Here is a 6,000-nt window from a genome sequence, read left to right on the forward strand (position 1 = left end):
TAAAGTGAAAAGTGAAATTAAGACTGATCTAAGAGTGTTCGCATTTGGGAGAGCTGAAATGAAAAGGTCCTGGTGGCGTTCGCAAGGACCCATACTGTGAACCTGTAGTAACTGCAAATACTGTTCTGTTTATGTCACGTGATAATATGACATTTTATTACATTATATGGTAGAGATACAACTAACAAGCTGCTAACGCTCCCAGATGATTGAGCATTCAAAACTGCCTTTGATAGCTCATTGAGTTGTTGGGTCGCCTGCCATTCCTCCACGTTAATTCACCTTTATAGATTAGCATTAAAATATCTGCAGATGATGCTGCCTGGATAAACGTCTGATTGTACTGTGATTGTTGGCCTTTAATGGTTGCTGTTGCTCAAAAGGTACACGGAGTCGAGTCCAATATTTAACGGGTTCAAAAGTTGACAGAACTGTCGTGCCAAGAGAGGGAGGTTTGATGTCGTCAGCACCTTGGCCCCTGGAATCGTCGTTACATCCATGGAATGGAGAGACAGGGGGAACGGCGCCAGCTGCATTGAGCCGAGCCTGCCAGGGCAGACGGGATACCAGCAGGTGGCATTCTGGGACGGTGCCGGTAGAGCGCAAACAGTATGGCGCGCAAGACTCGATGCCCCCTCCCCCACTCCAGCCCGGCTCCCCCACCTACCCACTATCACCCACCTCCTCACAGTATGGACCGTTTCATCCCGTAGGCAGCACCGCAGCTTTTTTCCTCTCTCTCCATCCCAATTCACCTCGTCTGTTTTCAACATTTTTTTGTGGATTTCTTATTTTTCTTTCAAAGCCATTTCTGTGAGCGTTTCAAAGCAGTCTTTGTTCTCGCAGGCTTGAAATACTTACACAGCAGTGCTTTATAGGTTCCTAGAGAGAATAATTTGTCAGAGTTTAAGATCTTTGTTCCAGATTTGGATGTAGAGTTTGATTTAGTGTATAATTTACGCCCATCAAATACTACCTGACTCAACACACAACAAAAGAGACTACCTCAGTGTAGGGGTATTTATCAGGGGGTAAAGCTGCGTCTTCCAGCTCAAGCAGAGTTGTGTGTTTGTTCTGGTTAAGTCCAGAGAATCAAATTTGTCTGAGTGTTCCGACTTTCACAGCATCATCCAGGGAGAGATGAGTTTGAGAGCCAGACGGGACTTTCGCACCCCGGCTGAACAAGAGGATCTCACCACAATCAGTTTGTCTAGAAGATTGCACAAAGAGAAGCGCTCTGTGAGATCTTCAGGATTACTCTTCAGAAACCAGACGGACGGAGCAGGAAACCCAGTGAAACAGAACGTGGATTCAGGGGCGGTCGGAGGACCTCTTGGAACCGCTGTGTGTAATATTTATCCAATTTCATTTCTGTCCAGACTTATACTTAAAGCCTTTCTTGGTCAGGACGGCGATAACGACAAAACAATGAGAATGCACCCTGTTCCTTCCATGTCCCCTGTAACGGAGGTCCTGTGGGTGGGAAACCTACTCAGAGGGAAGCGAAGGGACACTTCACATGAGTGCACAACTCAGAGGAGACTCCATAAACTTTAGCCTGTCAGATTAGCTTTGCACTGCACTCTCAGTTACAGGCTTTATCCACATCCCATCCTTCTCTTAGTCTGAAGAACAGACACTCAGTCCTCCTTCTCTCCCTCTGAGAAATCTGTTTATTTCAACGCCCCCCCCCAACCCAGCCCAACCCCAATGAACACAGGGGATGAGAAGGCTTAGGCGGGTAAAGCTTTCGTCTTCCCCTCACCGCACATTCCTGGTAGTTATTCATTCATGGCAAAAACCCATTCACGCTCCGACAGCCTGCGTCCCCGCTGATGTATGGTGTCGTCCCGGAGTCTCTGCTGCCCCCAACCTCCCCCCAGCAGCTCCCGCCCGACTCTGTCCACACCATCATTTCAGCGCGGGCAGGTTATGACGTTTGGGTTTCGGGGAGGTTTGTCATATATATCACGACTTTGATACATGGACGGTAAAATACGCTGACAAGGGTGAGCCACCGGGAATCTGTTTAAGATCAGACACCCAAGAGCGATGTTTCCCCCCTGCGTGAATCGGAAAGGAGGAGGGAAACGAATGCTCTTGTCTCTTCCTCTGCCTATTTATTCCCATTTTGTTCAGCGAGCGCACATCCCCCGCGGTTTTCTCCGTCCGACCTGGGAAAGGCGGCAGGGAGGGCAGCCTCGGATGAATACGATCGCCCTCTCTGTCTTCCCTGATGCCTCGCGCAACGAAAATCGCATTGTTTGCAAAGCCGTTGGGGGCGGTGAGGGTCAACTTGTATATCAGCCCGTTTTTCTAGCTTTTTCCCTCAGAATTCATCATAGGAAATAAACTGGAGACTGCTCCCCTCAGAGGGCCGGCAGCTCCCTGCACTGGCATGATTAAATATTCAAACACAGTTAGCGGCACACATGACTGCTCGGGCTGTCAGGGATGCTCAGTTTGTCCCTGAAGGCCCACCTCTGATTGTTGAAGCAGCTCCCCCTGAGTAAACAGCTGTCCTGACTAATGGGAGATCCCAGGATTTCAACGGGAAGAGTTCATCTAAACAGAATGAGGCGGCCATTTCCGCAGTAGGTGTGTTCAGTGAAGTAACTCCTTAGGTTTTGGCCTAAGGGATGAATCAGAGGCCACTGGAGCTTAGCGCTAACGCTCGGCCACATCCCACACAGTTTGGTAAGAAAGAAGACATTTCTCCGAGATCAAAGATTGATCAACAAGGATCAAAGGAAACATCAAAATGACTGATTCCGTCAGTCATCAAAAACCCCTTTAAATACAACTCAGTGAAATTAAAGTAGTAATGTTGTCTTATACATTGGATCTATTTTGTAATCGGTGGCTCCGCCGACTTTTTGATGATTTTTACTTAAATGTGAAGCAGCTTTTGGTATCAAAGTGAGCAGGTACATACATTAATGCAGAGTCTTGATTAGTCAGATTAGCAACATTCATCCAAACAGATGGCTGGTGAAGGCGGCAGTTTATGTTTATGCAACCACGTGCATGAAATATGAAGCAGCCCAGCGAACGTTAATCAGATATCTCAGAAATTTGGATATTTTCTCAATAAATTATAAACTATATTTGCAATCCAGGCATCATCATTTTTCTTTTTTAAATGATAAACATCCATCACTGAAGGTTCCAAGCATCATCATAAAGCTCATAACCACATTCACATTTTTAAAAACTGCTATTTGTAAATAATGTTAGCATTTTTTTTCATACTAATTATTTTTAATCAGACAAGACTCAGAGAATAGATTCATATTTAATACCAATCAGGACAGATTGTACTGTATCATGGCAACACTGTTACAGACTGTTGACTTTACTTTTGACAACTTCTATATTCTTAAAAATAGTTAAATGCTTTGGGTTTACATATATGACCACTTCTCAGGTTGTGGTAATATTTCCTTTGTTGCTTTGATGTGTGTTTCTCAAATTTGATATAATCAAAACAGTAAAATTCTGACTTACTATCAACGCACCACAGGGGTCTTGTTGTATTGGGGGGGGTGAGATGAAGAACGAGAAGGCTAAATATGAAAATGCCATCAATTACCTTAAATTCTCTTATTTTAGTTCCTTTATAGCGCAGGGTTACATGTAAGAGACTGTCTTTATTCGGTTCTATTATAACACAACTAGCATAATCCTTTGCAAAATATAATCACATTGACAATCCGAGTGTGTGACTTGGCAAAGGAATAGAGCCCGCACACATTCTATTCTAAGCTTCGCAGCTCAGATCAAGAATTGGCTCGTTCCTCATTCTTTCACACGCCCACTGACTCTATTGTGAAGCTTCTACCGACTTATGCTACTATAAAGTCAGTTTAGACGAAGCCAATACAGATTATTTGGCTTGATTTCTTTTAGCGTCAACTAATTTCTGGAATTTTGCAACAACCAGCTGCTGAAATCCCCCAAAAATGCCTTTGAAGCACCAGACCTTCTCAAGTCCCAACCACTACTCTTCTTTCCTCGCTCCTTTCGGACTGCGAACCTTTGCAAACCTACATTTTCCTTGATTCTGACTCCTCGCGTAAAGAGTCTCCACATTCCTGCTGTCAGTCAGAAACTAAAGCTGTAACGCATCTCCTCCACTCATGCGTGTGAGTTGTGTCTGTCATCTCGTCACTTTCGACCCGACACTTCACTCACCTTAGCCGACAACGCGGGAGCTCAGTGAACCCGTGCAGAATAGTTTGGCTAAGAGGATTTGGCAAATATCTCATTAGCTTAAAGGCGACGACTCATTCTGCCGCGGCTTTTATTTGGATGCGGATTAGCACTCTCTCCAACAACAAATGCCACCAAGTCAATTTATTTGGCTTTGTTCACTTTAATTCAATTTCCATTATCCCATCAATGCAACTCGAGATTTTAGGGGAACTTTTGGGATAAAACCAGAATAGTGGCGAAGTTTGGGAAGGCGCCAACATCACAGCTGTGAGGCAGCACTTGCTCCGGTGTGCTTCCTCATTCTGGGGAGTGAATTGTTAAAAACACCATTTTCTGAGTGTATTATCACTCAGACAACTTGGACGGGCACCAACATTCCAGACCTCTCCGGCGTGAGGCCTCCTACATCCTGGGGCAGCTGCAGCAGCTCCTAGCGGCTCTTTGTCGTCCCTGTTAGCATGGTTCCAGCCAGACTCATTTGCTGCGCCGCCGCCTCTCTCGTTGACTCCGCTCGTGTCAGACACAAACTTGTTGTTCATCTCTTATACATGACATCGTCCCCCAGCCGGTTGGGCTCATCTCACCGTTGTTTACCGGCAGCTCAGACTGTGTCTCAGTCTGGAGCCGGAGCCACCCAAACACTCTATCCACATGCATAAAATATGCTGGTGACATTACACACGCAGCGTCCCTGGGACCAGGGGACCCGGGGACCAGGGGACGCTGTTGAGGGTGAAGATGGAGTTTTGGGTTGATAATGGCAGTCAGCGCATGTTCTGTCTCACAACATCACTGATTAAAATGACGTGCTGCTCAAAACAAGAGAAAAGTCCTGTTCTGTCATTGAATCCATCCTTAACAATTTCATTCCCCCTATAAAATTCCGAATCGTCGTGCCACCGATATTAAGCAGCTCGACAATGTGCCTCCTGTTGCAGATTACTGAATCAGGAATACAAATTATACAATCCCAAAGAATCTTGTTTCCTATACTTTCAAGAAACGCCCCCCCTGATATGAAACATCAGGCCTCCCTTCACACTCCCGTTAGCAGGATTTCGTTTTTCCCCATTGTGGGCAGTTGGCATTCGCCCTCACTTGGCTGTCAAAGCTACACAAAAACATCCGCACACACGCCCGTGTGTGTGTGTGTGTGTGTGTAGCTGCCAGCGGTGCAAGTCGCTGGTACAGCCAAAGTATATTTGCACCAGCTAGTGGGTCTTTATTTGATTTGATTTTTTTTGCTTTTGTCTATTTTGCTAGTTGTAGGAACAACAGCTAACTGTTCAGTGGCTAAAATGAGATTTGAGCGCTATAGGTTGAGCAAAGTGGGTGGACAGTATCGAGCTTGTGTTCTTTCCTCGTGCTGATGGGGAGTTTATCTGCTTGGAAATCACCTCGTTGAAGCTTCTGGCGCCGTGTTTTTTTTCATCCGCTGCTATCTGCTCTCGGGCGCCGTTGTTTCGCGTTGAGGAATGGCTCAGCCACCTCCCAGACAAATCGCACCGGGACTCGCGCTCACTTGCTGCAGATGACACACACTTTAGCTTTTATCGTTACAGCAAAAAAAATCAGACACGCATTTTCTTTTCACGCGGTAGCTCCTCCGTAAGTGGGGAAAAAAGGGTCCATCTCTAATATCTCTGATATCTGCACCCAAGTGTCAGCAGCTGGAATGAGGTTTGCACCTTCCACAATAAACTGCCACACTCTTCGGGCTTTTTACCTTTTTTTGGGGCACTTTAATGCGCTTTGCAAATGAGCTCACAAATCTCTTCGGCGGTA

Source organism: Takifugu rubripes, chromosome 1, assembly GCF_901000725.2.
Source record: "Takifugu rubripes chromosome 1, fTakRub1.2, whole genome shotgun sequence".
NCBI classification, from domain to species: Eukaryota; Metazoa; Chordata; class Actinopteri; order Tetraodontiformes; family Tetraodontidae; genus Takifugu; species Takifugu rubripes.